Source organism: Ailuropoda melanoleuca, chromosome 15 (genome assembly GCF_002007445.2).
Source record: "Ailuropoda melanoleuca isolate Jingjing chromosome 15, ASM200744v2, whole genome shotgun sequence".
NCBI classification, from domain to species: Eukaryota; Metazoa; Chordata; class Mammalia; order Carnivora; family Ursidae; genus Ailuropoda; species Ailuropoda melanoleuca.
The window spans coordinates 62,872,533-62,893,502 of record NC_048232.1 but is presented as its reverse complement, the minus strand read 5'-3'; the positions used below and the strand labels follow the sequence as shown (position 1 = coordinate 62,893,502).

Genomic DNA, 20,970 nt, shown 5'->3' with positions numbered 1-20,970 from the left:
CTCCTCCACTCCCCTCCCCCCATAGGAGCTGGGAAGGGTTTGAAAAGTAGCCGCTTTGGAGCATTGGAGCAGACTGTCTAGGAGTAAATAATGCTTTAAGGCCCACCACGTATAGCTCGGGATCTCCAGTGAGCGGAAGGGGCCTGAGGATTTTTGAAGGAGGGAGAGTCTTAATCCTTTCAGATTGGTCTAGGGATTCAGCCAAATCACAACCAAGTAAGATATAAAGATGTCAGTAGGCGCGGAGGTGGCTGGTGTCAGTTACGCGTGGTCTGGAGCTGTCACACCTGACATACACCACTTTGACCTGGCTAAAAGATTCCTAACATCATCTCCAGGACTGTCCAGGGCAACGTTTGTGTGTGTGCGTGCGTACGTGCGTGGGCGCATGCGTGCGTACACGTGGTTTTGTACTTATGCCTTCTCACCCTGCAGGGACAATTGTGTTTTGACTCCCAGGTTTAAAGTCCTGTTTTCCCCTGTCAGGTGACCATGAGTTTTGTCGTGCTCAGCAGGCCTTTTGTCTAATGCATTGACACCTTAATGAAAAACAAAAGGTGCATTCATCAAAAGAGACAAGATTACTCGAATCATAAATGGAGAACATCAGGGAGGCTAGCAACAATAATAATAATAAATTGCGGCTATTGTCCACAGAAACTTGCTTTTCTAAGGTACTTTTGATAATTACCTGTCAATGTTTCCGTTTCCACACCCGCTCCTTGAATTGATGGAGTCTATTTATATCACATAAAATTCTTGTATTTGCCTCTTGAAGTGCATTCCATTCCCAGGCATGACTAGGGCAGAGGTTATTTTATTTTTCCAGAAGGGGAAAGTGGCCTTGTTGAGTCTGACACATGTAAGCAGTGCTTTCTGGTTGAAGGCAAGACAAACAAAGAGACAAATAAACATCAGCCTTAATCGGGAGGCAAAAGGAGAGAACTGTTGCTTGCATGGTTTGAGGGCAAGTAGTGTCCCGTCCCCAGCCGCATGGCACTCGGCTGTCTCTCTGAGCTTGTCTGGCTCGGGTGATGTCTAAGTCCTTGTCTCTGTCAGGTGGTGTGTGGAAGCTTAAACGCGACGTCAGCACAAAGAACAACAGGGGGAACCGGAAGAATGGAGCCCATAAAAATCTGTTAGGCATGTAGGAACTTTAGGGATTATAGTTTGTCTTTATTTAAAGAGTGTCCTAATATGAGGGACTGGATTTAATAAAACTACATGCATTTAGGGACGCCTGAGTGGCTCAGTCGGCTAAGCATCTGCCTTCAGCTCTGGTCGTGATCCCAGGACCTTGGGATCGAGCCCCACTTTAGGCTCCTTGCTCAGCAGAGAGCCTGCTTCTCCCTCTGCCCTGCCACTCCTCCTGCTTGTGCGAGCGCTCTCTCTCTCTCTTTCTCTCTCTGACAAATGAGTAAGTTAAATCTTTAAAAAAAAAAATCTAGATGCATTTAAAGATAATGAATGTCCCATTGATTCAGTTCTTTTTTATAGTCTTTCTTCATAGTCGCAGAAGTGGGGGGATTGCCTGCACAGGACGGTGCCGCAGGGAAGTCCCGTATTCCCCTCAGAGGAGAAAGGGCCCCATCGGGAAGTTTGGGTCCTGGCAGTGGTTGTGTTACTGTGTGACTCGAGACAACTAGTCTGTCTGCTCTGGGCCTCAAATTCCTTATTCGTTCAGTGAGAAAGTTGGGCCAGATCTTATCCAGCTTTAAAATTTATTTTTTTTAAAATCTTAGTATCCTTCATTTTTCACACAGTGTCTGACATAAAAGTGGGGATCGGCCAGTGTTTATTAAATAAATAAAACAATCACCGAGTGGTTCTCTTAGACGTAATTTACCTATGTAGTTCTCCTGCTCAGTCAGTTAGATGATGGCCTTTCAGAACGACGAAGGTTACCCAGTAAGGTTGGCACATTCCACAGACGCACATTTTCCTCTTTCTTACTATGTGTGGGAGGCAGCCTCTAAGATGGGGTCCTGTGACCTCCACCTCGTCGTATTCATGTCCTCGTGTAATCCCTTCCTCTTCAGTGTAGACTGGACATATTGACTCACTTTGAACAGGCAGAAAATAGCAGAAGTGATGGGTTGTCACTTCTGAGATTAGGCTGCTAAAACCTGTGATTCTGTTTTGTTCTCTCTCTTTCAGAGCCCTTGCTCTGGGGGAAGCCAGCTGCCATGTTCTGAGCTCCCTATGGTGAGACCCACACAGCAGAGAACTGATGTCTCCAGACACTGTCCAGCGGAGACCTGTGGCTGCCCACAGTCATCTGAGTGAGCTTGGGAGTGGATCCTTCCCTCGTTGAGCCTTGAGATGACTGCTGCCCTGTGGTCGCCTCAGTTGTGGCCTCCTGGGAGACTCAGCCATACTCAGATTTCTGACTCACAGAAACTGTGAGATAGGGGCACCTGGGTGGCTCAGTCAGTTAAGTGTCTGCCTTCAGCTCAGGTCATGATCCCAGGGTCCTGGGATCGAGTCCCACATTGGGTTTCCTGCTCAGTGGGAAGCCTGCTTCTCCCTCTCCCTCTGCTTGGGGCTCCCCCTGCTTGTGCTCTCTCTCCCTCTCTCTCTCTAAATGAATAAATAAAATCTTTGAAAAAAAGAACTGTGAGATAATACATGTTTGTTGTTTTAAACTGGTAAGTTTTGGGATTGTTTGTCACATGGTATGCTAGATGACTAATTATGTTACAAAAAGAATCTTAAGTCCATCAGATAATTTGAAATACATATGATCTAAATAAAAGATACGACAAATATACCAATAACTATTGTGCGTAGTTGTAATGGTAACAATAACCAATTCCCACCTACAGCTTATGATGTGCCCCACACCGATATATATGTATATATACAAACATACGTATATATATTACATCCAGCCATCCGTATTAACCCATCCATTCCTCATAACCACACTGTAAAGTCATGACATGACTGTCCCCATTTTACAGATGAAGAAGTGGATTCACAGAAATGTTAAATAAACTCTCCAAGGTCACACAGCTAGGAAAGGCAGTAAATGGGAGACCAAAAGTGTAAACTCAATTTTCCAGATGGCTCGCTCATTTCCACTATGCTCTAGTGTACCCATAAATGAGATTAGGGGAGTATCACAAAATGATGAGAGAGTCAAAGGTGTGATTACAACCAATGTAAAGGATAAGAATGGGACTTTACGGAGGACGTGAATTGTGACATGGGACGGATTAAATGCAGCGAGATAGAAGCATGATACAAACAGTTCCCTGTTGCCATGGATTGAATGTTTGTGTTCTCTCAAAATCCATTTTACATTTTGCTAATATTTTGCTAATTGTGTGCAGTTATCACTAAAATTGCCGCTGACATTCATTTGTACCTTTGATAATAATTTCACTATTTACTTGTGCCAGCAAGGTGGACACATTGCATTCTACTCAGTTCCACCTGACCCAGCATGAAGATGAGGTCAGGCTGCCGGGTGGGAGTAGGCTGCAGCTTCCCATTTTCTAGCTGGGTGTGGGCTGCCTCCTGGAGAGGTTTCCAGGCTCCCGTTCCGCCATCTGGAACCCCAGGAGTTCGACTCAGATGCAGAGTCTCATTTTCAGAGGTGTTACATTTGCATCATTATACAGCTGGGGATATCAGTAGCTCAGGTAAGTCCAGTAAGTTTGTGCCTCTGCACACATACAAACTTGGTCCCTTTCCCCATGCCCCCATCATCCTCTTACAACCATTCCTGGCTTCTGGCCCTTTCTCAAGCCTCCTCCCCCTATTGTATCTCACGCTCAGAAGTAACTGGCTCTGCAGCCATTTCACTCTGTCCTGCCCCTGTGTCGCTTCGGTGGGGACAGAAGGCTTAGCTATGGCGGTGGAGAAGGGTAGGAGCTTCAGCCGCAGGTGACCTGTTCCTGTCCCATCAGAAGCCAAGCGACTGCTGCCCCTGCCTCATCTCCTCGCCCTCTTCCCTGTCTCTGATTTTTCTCTCCATGCGGTGGACAGAGTATTCACTGAAAACAATTAACTTGGTATTTTTTAAATATAAAAACAAGGTAGGAATATCTTAAAAAAAAAAAAAGAGGAAGACAAGCTCAACAGTGCATGCAATGAAAAGTGTCTGTATTAGGTCATTCTCTGGTTTCCAAGGACTCCTTCCTATGAGCAACCACATTTACTGATTTATTGTATATTTTTCAGACGTAGTCTATGTATATACATGAATGTATCAGATACACACACATATTTTTGATGAAATCTTTCTTCTGTACAAGAATGGTTTCAATATGTAAGTTTGATCATCGCAAGAAACAGTAACTCTCCATTAACCTTTGGAACAGGCCCCAAATTTTTAACATGACCCTCAAGGCCCCACCTGACTTGGCCCCTCCCTGACTGTACAATCTTGTCTCCCTCCTGCCTATCTCCTCTTCATTTTCTGTCTTTCACATGGGACTTAGATCCTCCAACATTTCATCTAACCACCTAAGGGTCTCCACACAGCTTCTATCTTTGATTAGAATAGCTCTCTGTCTGGAACTGAAATTGTGGTTGCCTCCTCCATGTTTATCCCATCTATGTTTAGTGGCCATATGATTTGGATGGAATGGACCCACCCCTAAGGGCCAAGGTTACACAAATCCCATTTTCCTTACCAAAATGAACAGTGCAGATAACCAAGACGGAAGTCAGGCAGAGGCATCCACTAGTTAGAAGGATTGATTTGGGTTGCCTAATTAGCATCAAGAAGGAACTCTTTCTTTCTGTGACTATGAGCAAATAAACTGTCATTGGTAGGCATTGTCATGATAGAAACTAAGTGACCTCAGCAAACATAAAATTTGGTAGGGCAGTGAGACTCTTAGAGAAATGAAAACCAGAATCTTGGTCAAACTGTGCCTGAAACTGTACCAATAAATACCCTTTAGTGTTGTAAGCAAATTTGCAGTGGGTTTTATTTGACTTGCAGACAACTTAAAGCATCCTGATACCCTCCCCACCCCCACCCCTTCCTTGCACTGATCTTATATCTGGCTTACTCTTATCTAGTCTCCAAGCCTCTTAACTGTTCCCTCTTCAGAAAGGCCTTTTCTGACTTTCCCGGACTAGTCTGGGTCTTCCGTTTATCTGTTTTCCTTGCATTGAGGCCTTTTCCTTCTGCATACTTGTCACAATTGTAATGAAAGATGATTTTCAAATATCTCTTTCCCCCCAAAGGACTGTAAATTAAATGAAGTCAGGGCTCTATCTGTCTGGTTCACTGCGCTAGCCTCAGGGGCTGGCATGCACCTCACACTTACTAAAGTCTCAATAATTATTTTTTGGATGTAAAACTGAATGAATGGTAGAATTTATTATAGGTAAGTTGTGCCTTCCCAACGATTTTTAAATCAAAGTTAATAGTATTCTCACAGACTGAACTACAGCTTTTTATCTCTGGTCAAACTTGGGCAAAATATTCTAAGTGCCCAGGATATTTTACTAGCTGCCGTCCCATTCTCTCTCTGCATCTCTTGAACAGGATGGCTGGTAAGAGCCCCGCTCCAGTGCAGGTAGGATGAGAAACCTGGGTCTTTCACATCCTGGGTTTCTGGTCTTGGACAATTACAGAACCCCTTTCAGCCACAGTTTATCTGTAAAATGAGGAAGAGAATGGTCCGCGCCTCCCAGGGTCACTGTGAGGATTAGGTGATGTGACACACGCAGTGCACCTGTTTCAGTAATACGGACCGGCATACAGCGTTTTCCATCACATGGTAAATCCATGTAAACACATGACACGACACGTGGAGCTACTCGCTATTACTGTTATTATTTAGAGGTGGACCTCAATTTCTAGGGCTGCACATCGAGATTTCTCTTTACTCCAGCGCTTTGAGGGGCTTTACTTATGAATGATTTAACAGACATAGGATTGGCCAGATGCTGGATTTTTTATGACTGCTACTTGATTCAGATTCTTGCTTAACCCCATGATTTTGAACAGCTATTGTTCTTGGAGAAAGAAAATGGATTTGAAAGAGTACTTATATTGATTTATTGTTGGTTGTCCGTTGAAATGTAAATAACCCTGAATGTGCCACTCACTGGGACAGGGCAGGGCTTTTCATAATGGACAAAATAGCCTTGTTTCACTTTAATAACCTGCTTGTGGTCACACCAGTCACGGGATTCCTTAAACACAGCAGAATGCCTGCTATTGTCGTTTGCATATCAATGAGCAGACCTCTCTCTGCTGTCCTTATTGCAGGGCACTGCCCTTTCCTTAACTTGGGGACGGTACTGAGGAGTTGGAACGTACCGCACAATCGTCTATCTCTCCCGGACAGACACACGCGCACTGAGCCGGGCCCACAGCTGCTGAGACAGTGACACGACTTATCTGTGGCGTATTTGTGGAAGTGGTAGGGTTAGAGTAGATCGCCCACCCCCAACATCTTATAGACACATAGGTGTCTATTTCCTTTACAGAAACCATGCTGCAAATAATCATTTTGCGTTTTCAAAGCTGGACACACTAGATGAGGGAGCCTCTGTAAGAAGAAGAAAGGAAATAGCAACATTCTATGCAGGAAACTGACTCTGAAATTCAGACACAAAAAACTCCAAACTTGTTTCCTTTGCTTATGGCCCCCTTCCCTTCTGCATTCCCCAGAGTTGGAAAGCACCAGTCCATTTTACTGATTTGGAAATAAACGGGCATGTTAATCTCTTGCCTTCAAGGGCCATGAAGGCGTTGAGGATGGAGGCAGTTCGTGATTCTAGACTGATGCTGAGGGCGGCCTGGGAAGCGAGCACTGCAAACTTGGGGACCCTGTCTCGCCCTATGCTACAAGCCTGAGCATAAGGTTTTTCATAAGCTTTTTAGGTGACCTTAATCGCCACCACCGCAGCTTGAAACACGGCTTCACCACACAGCCACAGTTGGGGCACGGATTTATCACTCAGACCAGTTCAGGGAGAAGGCAGAGCAGGGGTGGGGGCGGTGCGGGTGGTCAGCGTCTCCGTCACCTTTCCCTCTAGTCATGGCTGTGTTCCACCCTGTGAAAGAATTAAGAACAGAAAATGTCCACGCGTCAGTAGATTTTGTTTTTAATTGAAAATGAGTTTTCAATGTTGTACTCATTCCTAGAAAAATGTGACAAACACACACACACACATGAAATAATAATAAGTACACTTTTTATCTGCTTGACACTGTTCTGGACTCTATTTGGGGTTGAATTCATCTAACTCCTTTCCTCAGCAACAGGAGAAAATACTACTATTCTCTATTTCTTCTGTTGAGCAACTGAGGCCGGGACTTTGCCCATTTAATAAGGAACATAAATGCAAATGCACGGCTCTCTTTCAAGCGCATGGGTGTGTACCGACTGCAGGTGACAGGTGCTGAGGCCGTTTGCCAGCTCACCTAGCTTCTGTTTGTAGAAGTTGCAATGGTAGGAAGCAAATTGCCCACTCCCCATATCTTACTCTACAGATGGTAGATGGTGGACTAATTACTGAAAATACTAATAACGACCAGGAACTGAAGGCTTCCTAGGCCAGGCAGGCCATTCTTTTAAGGGCTTTATAGGTATTATCTTACTTAATCCTCCCAGTGGCTCAAGGAAAGTTATTATGCTCATTTCAGAGCAACGTAGGTTATGTACGGGGTCCTAAGTCATACATCTAGGAAGCAGGAGGGCAGGGGTTTGAACTCCTGACCTTGTGTGAAAATCACTAATCGGTGGTGCATCTCGATGATGGAGAAACTCTTCAGCCAGGTCCACAGGACAACAGAGTGGGCCTCGGTTCCCTGCTGCTGCACGGACCCTAAGCTTACCCACTGGGTTTCACCTCCCCGTACCAAAGCTCAGCCTCCTTCCAGCCCCTGACTCCCGTAGCCCGCTGCCTCGGCTGCCTGCTTTCCTCTCCAGGGTTACATTTCTTTAAGCACTAGCTGGAGCTGGTTAGCAGATGGTCGATCTGAAGACGGACTTCGCAATCACGCACAGTGCAAGCAAACAAGTTAATACGTTCCAGATACTTTTATATTTTTGGCATAGATTCTAACCAATATAATCACAGCATATTATCCTTCTTGGGTAACAATCTTTCTTTCATTCATTCAATAAGCATCGAGTGGCTCTGATGACCAGGGCACTGTGCTAGGCCTACGTTAGTATCTGCGACAGGAGCCTTTTTGGAAATGCAACGCCCATTCATCGGAGTGACTTTAACGGTGGGAGCTTGGCGGGTAGGCTTTTTGGCTCCTCTGAAGTCACATTAACTCAATGGCCATTGGCTCTGCTTACCTGAAGGGCTGGTCTCACTGGCACCACATTTGAAAAAAGTGACAGAGTTTGATTCCATTGGTGGGGCGGGGGGGGGGGGGGGGGAGGTGGCGTGCCCCTGAGTTCTTTCAGGTATGGAAGGTGCCATTTTCTGACCTGGGACGTAAAATAATATGAAATGGAACTTAGCTGACATGAAATTCAGCTTCAAAAGAGAAGTTTACATTCGTTTCCATGNTGTTGGGGGGGGGGGGGGGGGGGGGGGGGAAGAAAAACGGCTTGTCTGGGGTTAGATGAGTTCTTTCAGGTATGGAAGGTGCCATTTTCTGACCTGGGACGTAAAATAATATGAAATGGAACTTAGCTGACATGAAATTCAGCTTCAAAAGAGAAGTTTACATTCGTTTCCATGATGGGATTGGGATAATGTCTTCATAATTTTCTTTTCTTTTTATTTTTTGGTCAGTTTGTTTAAATAACTGGGTTATCATTTGCCCATTTCTAGGCCATTCTAGAGACTTTCTTTGATGAGATCTTGCCACTGCTGCACTATCTTGTTATAATTATTCATTTTTTCTAATAAAACCGGTTTTTTATTTCATACGCGATGACCATCGTCTGTAAGCACTTTGTTGGAGCCCTTCCTGACTCTAGAACAGCCAATTTACGGTGACATGTACAAGTCAGGGGACCCAGAATTCCAACAGGCAGGATTTTTAGATCGAATGAAGACTCTGTCAGGCCTGATTTGGATCTAGATAATGAGGGCCTGATTGAATTTGCCGTCTTGATAGCATTGCGAGGTCTTTGGGGCCAGTAAAGGACTCTGTATTTTTCTGCACAGAAACAAGGCTGAGTTTGAGTTGTTAGAGCATTTGTGTGTCACATGTTGTCAGGAGTCATGCGCTTGGTGAGGACTTGCTAGGTCATCTTAGATAGGCTGTTTAATCTTTTTGTGTTTTCCTTTCTCCATCTGTGAAGGCGTGATAACACATGCTGGGCTTCTAACAAAAGTGCTATTAGGAAGGTTAGTCTAGGTGTGTTGCTGGAAGGGCTTTTGCAAAAACCTTTGCATCACTATTTGCTAGAGAGATTGCAATCTGGAGGCTGTATAGCAACTCGGCTGCAAGGGAGTTTGAGCCAAAGTCCTCACCAGGGAAATATCAGACCTGGTGGGGGGGTCATCCCTGGTATTTCATGCATTTGGAGGTGACTTCAGACATGGATGGTGCTGGAGTTTCTCTATGGGGAAAACTGAAATCATGAGAATGTCATTTGAAAGTCTAAATTAAACTTACCCACAATTTTCAAAAAAGGCAAATTCTTAGGAGCTCAGCTCCAGATGATAAATTATCAATAAACACCTTGGTAGTTGCATTCCTCTGCTCTAGGGGGACTTTGGTGCTGAATACAGCCCTGTACCTGCTTTGTGCACGACACTAACAACGGCAACACTAACAACGGCAACAGTATTGTCAGTCCTTGAAAATGTGGAGATTGGCACCCTCTGATTTTTTTGTCCTCTGGGATGATCTAGATTGTCCTACATCTCCCAGACCAGATATGCTTTTATAAACACACACAGACCCAATCAATATTTATTTTTGGATGATTAAAGCGGTTTTAGTAAAGACCTTCATAAGACCCCTAGAAGAAAATACATCTGAATTCAGAGAACAGCCTTGCTCCCCTAACTTCCAGTGCCTAGATGTTAAAACACTGGTTTGAATCTCTTCAGACATATGAGCCAAACTCAGTGGAACCCCTTATTTACCTCCACCTTCTTGCTTATTTACTTGTCCTTCCCCTCCCTCCTCTAGCCTCTTGAAACTGCTAGAGGGAGGCCTGTTGCTTTCATGTGTGTGAATTTCCCATTGGCAGGCCCCCAGTGCTCAGATCATCCCAATTCCCCAAAGGGAATCAGCCGCTAAGTTGCTCAGTCAGTGACCAAGGTGCAGTGTGCCCTGGGGCTCTGCCTGGGCTTGCCCAGTGTCTTCCAGAAAGGTAAACAAATGGCGCTGCAACTCTGCCCCAGAATGACAGGCAGGTCTTTGTCCCTCAGAACCCCAGACAAAGGCAGGAAGTGTTGCTCTGCCCCCACACAGCTGGTGTTTCTTGGAGGTGGGCTCTCTCACCGGACTGTTCTAGGGCGTTAAGCTGTGGTGTCTGAACAATGCGGGTTCAACTAAGTGAAAAGCCACCTTCCACGAGCTTGGCAATTTGTCGGTCTGGGTTACTCCACACTTTAAAAAATTCTCAGCAACTTCACATACTGCAGCATCATGGGGAAATAGTTCTGTGGTTAAACTTTAAAGCAGCAGTTACATTGACTGGGTGTCCTTTGTAACAGCCCAAACCCGGAACGGACCTACCTGTTCAATAAGAAGGATTTCGTTAAATAAATCATCATGTCTATTGGTATGTCTCTTTCTCTGCCTGATTATCTAGTCCCACCATTTAAAATGAGGGTCTAAAACAGTGGATTTCTTGTTTTAGATGGTAGATATCCCAGATAACTTGATGGAAGCTATCAGCCATGTCCCCAGAAAAATACTTACATGCTTCACCTTTTCATGTAATATCAGGGGATTTCAGCATAAACTTGTCTCCCGTCCAAAGGTGAAGGACCTTTAATATAGTAAACAGTAGAAATAATATTTAACAATTCTGATGTAGGGACTCGTGGAAGGAGCAGGTATAAAAGGCTAAAAATCATTTTTGTTTAACATTTTTTGTTGTTTTGTTTGTTTTGTTTTGTTTGGGAAGGACAAAGTTTTTCTTGACTCTCTTAAGATCCTTGGCTGGGTCTGAAAATTAAATTAACATAGATTACCAGGAGAAAACACAAACATTTATTTAATGTAAGTTTTCCATGGCATGAGAGACTTCTAAAGGAAATGAAGATCCAAAGAAACCATTAGACCTGAGTAGTTTACGCTAAGTTTGATGAAGTGTGCACATTTGCAGAATAATAGGGTAAGTTAAGAAGTATGAGGCAGGGGGCGCCTGGGTGGCGCAGTCATTAAGCATCTGCCTTTGGCTCAGGGCATGATCCTGGAGTCCTGGGATCGAACCCCACATCAGGCTCCTCTGCTAGGAGCCTGCGTCTTCCTCTCCCACTCCCCCTGCTTGTGTTCCCTCTCTCACTGGCTGTCTCTCTCTGTCAAATAAATAAATAAATAAAATCTTTAAAAAAAAAAAAAAGAAGTATGAGGCAGGTGTAGTCAACTGGGGAAAATGTAGCAAGGCCTGTTTGTTTGGATTCTTCTTGGTGTCCCTTTGTCTCCTGAGATAAGGTGCTCTTTTCCTCGTGGTGTAGGGAGAGCACCTCTCACGTGAGGATTTTATGGCCTGTTTCAGGGGAAAAAGGGTGCAGGGGAAAAGGTCAGAGTGAGTTTCCTACTTTTACTGTTTTCTCAGACTTCTTCAGCTTGAAATATTTGATTGGCCAGGATGCCATATTTTGGGGTGGCGTGTTGGGACCCCATTATAGGTAACGGAGCTTGAGGATGCTGACAACAGCTTCTTGGGGGAGGATATTACAGTCTCTCTCTGTGCTTATTTGTATCTTCCAGCTTTTCTGTAACCATATACAAACTGTATTTATAAGAAGAAATATGCCATCCAAGTTCGTCTTAAATTTTAAAAAAAGCTGTAATTAGTTTTGGCAAGTATGTTAGGAACCCGAGGACATCGTTAGCACACCTCTTTATTTACTAAATGATGAACTACTAGGAAGAAGGGATGCTTGGATGAGGAGACGTTATTTCTGAGTGAGATTTAATTAGGGCCACATAAAAAGGTACCGTATTGACAAATTTCTTTTCAACATGAAGTACACAGATAAAACATGTTAAGATTCAAATGATTTGGAGCTGATTGAAAAATGCCAGAACCATACATGGTGACCAAGAAAAGCCAGTCCCTAGGTCATGCTTAGTTTGACATCACCAGCGTTTCCACTCCTGGAATGGCCTCTGAGGGACCTCTGGCAACTCAGTGTCTTGAGAGATCGCGAGTCTGGCATGCCTATTTCTTCCACCTTAGGAAGCGTCTGGGAGAACTTGTTCTGCCTTTGCGACCTGGCTGTCTCAATTTGAAGGTGAAGTTTGCATGTCTCTTATTTTGTTAAAGATTGTATTTATTTATTTGAGAGAGAGAGAGTGAGAACAAGACGGGGAGAGGGGCAGAGGGAGAGGGAGAAGCAGAGTACCCGCTGAGCAGGAAGCCTGATATGGGGCTCGATCCCAGAGCCCCTGGGATCATGACCTGAGTCAAGGCTGGAAGGCAGATGCTTAACGGACTGAGCCATCCAGGTGCCCCAAAGTTTGCATATCTTCCATTTATTGGCAAGTGTCTTTAAGAAAAGAGAAGTTAAGGGGCGCCTTGGTGGCACAGCGGTTAAGCGTCTGCCTTCGGCTCAGGGCGTGATCCCAGCGTTATGGGATCGAGCCCCACATCAGGCTCCTCTGCTGTGAGCCTGCTTCTTCCTCTCCCACTCCCCCTGCTTGTGTTCCCTCTCTCTCTGGCTGTCTCTATCTCTGTCAAATAAATAAATAAAATCTTAAAAAAGAAATTCTTAAAAAAAAAAAGAGAGAAGTTAATTAGGGGGCTGCAGAGATTTCTACTCGGCATCCATGCTCCCTTTCTTGGGTAACAGTCACCTTCATCTCTTTGTGGGGAAGCCCCTTCTCCCATTCTCCGTTGCTATGGCTTCTGAGAGCCAGGCGTCGCCCTGCGGCTCCAGGATGAACACGTGACTCAGGACTGCTCAATTTCAAGTGTTCTGTCTCTCTCTGAGGCCACAGGGAGTGGTCCCATCATGCGCATGCAGACCCCATCAATGAGATACAAAGAGGGAGCTCTTGATAGAGATTTCTCCAACCACGATTTCTCAGCGGGAAGAATGTGAGCTTGGAAATGTTGTGGAAGGAGCCTGTAGAAGAATGAAGGCAAAGGCACAGCAGAGCCCCAAGACAGGAGACGGCAGAGGGGATGGGGCTTGGGCATCATCGAGTCCTGAGGCTTCCTCTGAGCCCCCAGTTTCACGTGTGCCTGAGCCAAACTTGCCACTGGAGTTTTCAGCTGTGTGTGGCAATCGTTTTCCCTTTTTGTTTAAGCCAGTTTGTGTGGGGTTTGTTTCACTTAAAACCAGTAGGGTCCTGACTGATACACTGGCTGAAGAATAATAAGTACGGAGCCCTTGTGAAGTCACAGACGCTGTGTAAATCCTATATGTGCATTTTCTTATTCCTATATTTCTTATTCCTATATTAGTTCCTTTTGGGGCGCCTGGGTGGCTCAGTCAGTTAAGTGTCTGCCTTCAGCTCAGGTCCTGATCCCAGGGTCCTGGGATCAAGTCCCAGGTTGGGCTCCCTGCTCCACGGGGAGTCTGCTTCTCCCTCTGCTTCTGCCTCTCTCTCTCTCTCTGTCTCTGTCTCTCATGAATAAAATAAAAAATAAAATCTTTAATATTTTTTTAAAATAATAATTCTTACATTTGTTCTATTTAAGAAAGGAAATTGAGACTCAGAAAGGGTAAGTAACCTGCATAAGATCCCTCAGCAAGTGTAATAAATCTTTATTCAAACCCAGATATATCTAAAATGCGATTCTCTGAATTAGCATACTCCCAAAGGAGCAGCGGTACTTGAAGAAAGTTAGGCCTGACAGCTGGTGGATGGTTCCTTTTTAATTACAACTTGCAGAGGGATACACTGAGGATAATAAATGAGTATTTAGGAAGCGTGGCCAAATTTAGGGGTTAAACTTTCTTCACCTTCAGTTTCCTTGTCAGTGCCCCGTTATTATTTTGTTTTGTTTTCTGACGACGCGACAGTGTTTAGCAGAAGCAGCTCGACCGTGTTCATTTTACAGTCGGAGAGTCTGGGGGGAGCTGACCTGGGGCCAACACCACAACTTCTCTGGGGCTTGCTTCGGCTGCAAATGAGCAGATCTGGAGAAAAACCATGGTTCCTTCCTCAAGGAGGAAGGGTGCCTGGGTGGCTCGGTCAGTTAAGTGTCTGCCTTTGGCCCAGGTCAGGATCTTGAAGTCCTGGGACCGAGCCCCACATCAGCCTCTTTGCTCAGCGGGGAGCCTGCTTCTCCCTCCGCCTGCCGCTCCCCCTGCTTGTGTTCTCTCTCTCTCTGACAAATAAATAAATAAAATCTTAAAAAAAAAAAATCAAGGAGGAGTCACAGGCCACTTTGGTGATACGTTGTTATAAGCCAGAGTGGGCTCTCTTCTCATGAATAAAATAAAAACAAGGAGGTTTATCAGTTCTGCCTTGCTCCATTCTCAGGAGAGTTCTTTCTCAAAGTCTGAAGCAAACAAGGTAAACACAGGCCTGGGAAGCCCCGAGCACGGTTTGGACTCCAGCTCTGAGGTTCACGCTGTACTCATAACATCCTGTTCTTCTCTGCTGCCTGTGATGTGGTAGATAGCGGTCCCTCCACAGGCTGTTAACAGCTAAGTTCATTTTTCGTAAAGATGCTGCCCTGTGAGACTGAGGAAATGGGCCACTCCTGCTCCCCCTTTGTCACTCTTACGGTTAAGGATGGGTACTCCCAGTTGCTTTGAGAATGCACTTTCCCTCGGCTCTAAAATTAGGTCTTTAATTCCTTTGGGATATTTGGCAAACTTAAATTTACTGGAAGCCCAGAGGGTATTAGTGAGTGAGGAAAAAAGTCTCCAAAAAAAAAAAAAAAGTCATTTGTTTCACATAGCAGCAATCTGCTCTGTTGAACCTTGCAGCTATGGTCAGGGAAGGAAGGGAGCTGTTGGGGAAGGTGTGATAGTAACCTGACACTGAGGAAAAACAGTGAAAGTGAAGCCATCCGCAGTGCTAGGGGCTGGGATTTAAGACTTCTCATCCCCCCTTCCACAGGGGGCCGGAGGGCTGAGAGATGATTTTTTGTACAATATGTTTATCAGCTTCCAGTGAATTTGTGTCTAAAAATCGCACCTACAGCAAAGACAGACATGGAATAAAAAATAACATGTCATGTCTGTGGTCAGGGAGCTGACCCCAAATTAGTTCATTGCACCTGGAGATTCTGCAGGCACAACTCCAATAGCAGTGACTTCTGCTGGTCGACTACAGAGAAAGGTGTTTCCCTTCTGTCTCCTCCACTGTGTTGCAGTCACTGATTTGCCATCTAGGAGACAGACAACAGCAGAGGGGCGTGTGTTTTGAATGGCTTTCCTTAGAGAGCTTAATGTACATCCTGGGACTGTGCTCCTCGTTGGGCACTTTCCCAACATGCCTCGTCACTGGAATCACGAAGGTGCTTTAAAAAGGATAGATCCTTTGTCAAACCCAGACCTACTAAATAAAAATTCATAAGAACAAGCCCTGGCCATCTATAATTTTATCTAGGTGATTCTTATCATCAACCAGGGAACCACCCTTCTAGTCTTCCTTCATTGGGACAAATTCATCAGATTAGCCACTCACCATCTGAGATCTGTAGACACGACTGGCAGGACAGGTCAGCCTTCGATTAGGGGCAGAGAGCAGGGACAGAAGGTGGCGATGAGCAGGACGGGGCAGAAGAGGGTGTGGCAGAAGCAAGAACAGGATGGCAGGTGGCAAGGAGGCATCCTACAGGAAAACCCAGTGTGGCCTGAAGGGGATTCTTGGTATGGTTCTCTGAGTGCTTTCAAAGATTGGTTTGTTAAAAGAACAGAGAGCGGCAAAGCCCATTTGGCCTCTTCCAAGTGAAAACAAAAATCTTGCATCTGTCTATAGTGTCCACCATTTTTATGCTATTCTTCAAAGTCAGAAATCAGAGTTATCTATTAAAACCCCATTCCTTTCCGAGACATGAAAAAGAGGAAATCTAAACACAGACACTTCAATGTAACATGCATGGAGGGGGTAGAGTAGCCTCCCTTTCCCACCTAGGAGAGCAGATCGTGTTCATTTACTCATTCTATCATTTAGTTAACCATCATTTATTGAGCAAAGGCAATAGGTTGAACAAAGGCAAAATGGCCTGGTGGGTCTGTAAAAGTCTATGTAATTTGCTATTATGACGTGAGAGGGGAGGAAAGTAAGGGAACACGATGTGGTATTGGCAGCAACCAAATCATACGGGCTCTTAAATGTCTCTACGTCTGTTCTAAGGAAAAGAACCTGGCACAAGCCCAACACCTGAATTTAGAAGCAGCAGGCAGAAGGGAACAGAGGCTGCTCGCTCCAAGACATGGATGAGTATGCACAAATCTTGCTTTCTTATCTCTGTACCTTGGGATTGAGGTTGTAGGATCTACCTCTCAGATAAGCTGGGATACTGACATGGCAACTTACAACTTTTAGAGAATTGCTATATTTTTTTTCACAGCAGCAGAATATCTTCTTCTTTTTTTTTTTTTTAAATGAAAACCACTTCTAGCTTCAATTTTAAAATGCCTTAATTTGAGAGACCATTAGTCATGAAGGTGTTTCCATAGCAAATGCGTGTGGGATGTCCTAGCTTTGTTGGCGATAGTTCAAGGGAACTTATATCATTAAATCGGGACAAGGCCTGGCATGATGGCAAGGAAATTCATGGCTCCATTCCAATAGCATGAGGCCTCCATTTAAGGGCAAGATAGAGGAAAGGCAAAGAGCACGAAGAGAAGTGCTGGAATGAAAACAAGTAACAAAGGAAAGATAAAAATGCAAATCCCAGTTCGGAGTGAATAATAGGAATGCAAATGGTACTGCTAAAATAGGAAGGAACATTACTTTTCAAAAAGGCAAAGCAAAAGAAAATTGTAGTAGCTAAAACGTTTTGCAGGGTAAAATTGTACACTGTGTATGCCTCTCAGAAGCAAAGCCACCTACTCTAATTTTTCCCAGCACGATGCTGTGAATTTGGTGAGTCATTTTATGAAGGTTTACTACAAAGCTCCAATCTGCATTTTTTTTTTATAATACATTAGGATTAAATCTTTCTTTTGCCAGCGGCTGCTTCCAAAACTCCCGTTTTATAGCCAAATTTCTCACCTGGGCTACAAAAACACACTTTTCAAAAAATTAATAAGTTTATGGAATGATCTCCAGAATTGTTAAGTTAAAAAAAAAACATGGAGGAAAGAAGTGTGTATGGCATCCTGCTATTTATCTGAGAAGGTCATCTGAATAGAAATTCGGGTATATTAAAAAAAACAAAACCCTCTCATTTATAAGAGGGGGGGAAATGAGGTGGAGGGGACAGAATTCCAAGTTAGATATCTTTGAATATATTCTGTTTTTGTTTTGGATTCAAAAACCTGTAAATATTTAATGTGGTTATAAAACAAAATTAATCAGAAGACAAAGCAATCCCTAAAAATTGAGAGCAAAATGACACAAGTGAAGCTGAGCCTCAGATTAGAGGCCTATTTACAGAAAGGAAATATTTCAGGTGACAAAGGGATTTATCTATGGATACGCTCTAAGAAATTGTCAAAAATTTCGTCAACTCCTTTTCTTAATTTTATTGTTGGTGATAGTATTGCTACTGTTTGGGCTTATTTTCCTCCCCTCCTTTCTTTCCTTCCTTCCTTCCTTCCTTCCTTCCTTCCTTCCTTCCTTCCTTCCTTCCTTCCTTCTTCTATTCATTTTTTTGAGACTGTTGTATGTACTATGGGATAAAACAAATGAGAAATTATGTTTGTGTTGGGAATTAGAATTTGGGGAATGGAAGAAGGCAATTCAAATGTAAATCGAGGATGTTAAGTAAAAACCCTGTAGTCTGGAATTTAAAATTGTCAACTGATATTTTGATGTGTTTTAATATTAAAAAATTACAGATTTCTGGGGCGCCTGGGTGGCACAGCGGTTAGGCGTCTGCCTTCGGCTCAGGGCGTGATCCCGACGTTGTGGGATCGAGCCCCACATCAGGCTCCTCCGCTATGAGCCTGCTTCTTCCTCTCCCACTCCCCCTGCTTGTGTTCCCTCTCTCGCTGGCTGTCTCTATCTCTGTCAAATAAATAAATAAAATCTTTAAAAAAAATAATTACAGATTTCCTAGCTCTACTCACTGCAAAGACCTGAAAACAGTGACAAACTCAGTAAAAATGAACATGTTCATTAACCAGGCTCAAAACCCAGATTGTGGTCTCTCAATACTATTCCCTCCTAAAAAGAACCAGAGTTTCTTGGAAGAGAACTGATTCTAGATCTGGGGCAGGAAATGTGTAACAATAAGCCTAGAATAATTTATGCTACCAAAGAGCAAGGATGCTATCAATCACTTTCGGGGTTATGTCTAAAATACTCTTGAGCCAGCTAGGAAAGGCTTTCTGTAGCCAAAGAGAGGACAATTGGAGCATCGATAAAATAATAACTGCAATGACTTAAAACACCTCCATTAGGCTTAAACCTACAGTGATTCTAAAATACACACTCAAACAGCCAAACAAAAAAATCCCCCAAACCCCAGAAACATTGGTTCTCTTGAGTTGGGTAACCAACTCAAAAATTTGAAAGCTAATAAATGAAGAGAAAGAATCAAACATTTATCCTGTCTTTTCTGTACATACCATACCGCAGGGCAACCAAAGGGAAAATAGTTTCTGGTTCAGATCAGCAAATTGAAAATGAAACTATTAGACAATTGGGGAAATACGAACACTGATTTGGTTAGTTAGTATTATGGACTGGCTGTTAATTATATTTAGTTATGATAATGAATTATTATGTTTATGACAGAGTTTTTCTTTCTAAAGTACATATGTATGTATATTTCACATATATGCATATCTAATTATATATTATGTATAATATATATTTACAGGTAAAATGTTGTGATGTCTCAGTTTTGTTTTGAAATAATCCACTGGGTCTGAGGGCAGAGAGAATTGGCTGTGGGTATAAATAAGATTGATCATGCGTTGAAAATTGTTGAAGCTGTGTACGTGGGGGTTTATTATATTATTCTTTCTGCTTTTGCACATTTTTGAAATTTTCCACATAAAAAGTTTTAGACAAATCAACTGCTTTGCTCATCTCTCTTTTCCTGTAACCTGCTAATTCTGCTGCTGATGTAGGTTTATGCTCGCGTGGCGAGTACTCAAGGAATGTTTGGTAAGAATTGTTCTGCTCTTGGTGAAGCTGTGTTCAAGGTTCTCAATCTGGGTACAAATTGGACAGTTAGAAAAACAGATTCTAGGCCTTATTTGGGCCAGTTAGTGGGTAACTGCTCTGGGACAGTCAGGAGTTTTCAGACTTAAACATTTGATGTTGAGAGTTCTAAAAGTGATTCGGTCTTAAAGTGGAAAATACCAGCCCTCTTATCTAAAAGCAATATTTCCTTGAACCACAAGAAAACAGTTTTTCCAACTCAACTGCTCATGAAAAATTGACATGATGTGGTCTCATGACTGATTAAATCCTGAACGGCAGGAAGACTCATCGCTAATTACTTTCCCATAAAGCAGCTGAGCTCCTGACTATCTCTGTTCAGTAAGGATCCCGTCTTTGGCAGCAAAGCCCGTGTTTCGACACACTGCACTGTTACTCTGGGGTATTTGTTGTCGTTCTGAGGGTTTTCACCTGTATAATTTTTCAATTATGACACATTTTCTTATATTAATTTATTGATATTTTTTTCCTTTCAGTTTATATTTTTCCCTGAAATATTAATTCAGATCTCTGACCTTCTGGATTGATCCTATAATTGGTCCCCCCCCATTCTGTTCTATTTTCCACCTCTATCATTTTGATATAATTTCTACTTTATGTTCCTCATCTTTCTATTTACTTACAATTTTTCTGTTCATGAAGAAAGAATCCTTTCTTATATTTCTGATGTTTCTTTTAAAAAAGAATAGCATCCTGATCTTGTTTCACTCGTAGCTACAAAAATCTTTTTATATTTCTCTAAAAGTATAACTTTTTGAAGTTTTCTTCTGCCCCCTGAATTCCCTTTGCTTCTTCCAAGTTCCATTTATTTATTATAATCTTTTTGTCTTTGCTATTCATGTTGGGGTCTTCCTTCCAATAGCTGGTGACCCGTGGCTGGCTGGTCATATTTAAGAAAGAGGCTCTAAATAGTTGATTGACCATTCTGTGCAAGAGGCTGGGTTTTCTTGACTGTCAGACTTCCTGATAACTTAGAGTAGAACCAATTATTTACTGGGGGATCCAAAAGTAGTATTAAAAGTATTCAGCAGTTGATGTGTCATGGGCATCATTCAACCAGAGAAGGTACCCAGACACTCAAAATGTACTCAGAATACTGTGGGTACCAGCTGGACTCAACCGCATGAGTGGGTCTTTCTCTTGGATGGGATAGTTTTCTCCAGTGTCTTATCTGGTGTGAGGCGGGGATGGTAACCCTCCTGCCAGGGTTGGAGGGGTCCCAGAGTTGGTTGTGTAGTCTGTCATTTAATCTGTCAGCTGGGCTTCATGTCCCTGGAATGCAGAGTTTCTCAGATTCAATTTCTTCAAAACCGGTTACTGTCTTACCTTCTTCGGGTGGGCTAAAAGTACTCACCTAGTGATCGCAGTAAGACACTTGGGGGTCTGACCACCCCTGATCCAGTCTTTTTGTGGGATTCCTTTGCTCAGTTCCACCCTTCACTCTTACCTTCAGAGATACTAGGAACCTTGAATTCTTAACTCAGTCTGGGTTTCTTCTGCACACATTGTCTTGTTGCCTGTCAACATTCCCTCTCTTCAAGCATAAAATTCAGTTTTCTTTGATCTATTGAGTCAGTTACCACATACCCAAC

General features: G+C 43.4%; 2 long non-coding RNA genes across 4 annotated transcripts in view; one reads left to right on the top strand and one right to left on the bottom strand.

The window, feature by feature from the left end:
* Positions 1 to 2,511, top strand: part of LOC117796378 — an 89,784-nt gene extending 87,273 nt beyond the window's left edge. For both annotated transcript variants that reach the window (XR_004620840.1, XR_004620839.1), the window contains exon 3: positions 2,158 to 2,511. This is a non-coding gene — a long non-coding RNA (uncharacterized LOC117796378). The remainder of the gene's footprint in view (positions 1 to 2,157) is intronic.
* A 4,394-nt stretch (positions 2,512 to 6,905) lies between these two features.
* On the bottom strand, positions 6,906 to 20,970 carry LOC105240117. 2 transcript variants are annotated; one of them, XR_004620837.1, is made up of 3 exons: positions 20,002 to 20,970; positions 10,823 to 10,892; positions 6,906 to 7,029 (listed from the first exon to the last, which is right to left on the bottom strand). It is a non-coding gene; the product is annotated as an uncharacterized LOC105240117 (long non-coding RNA). The 2 variants fall into 2 exon arrangements; XR_004620838.1 differs by having other exon boundaries at positions 20,733 to 20,970.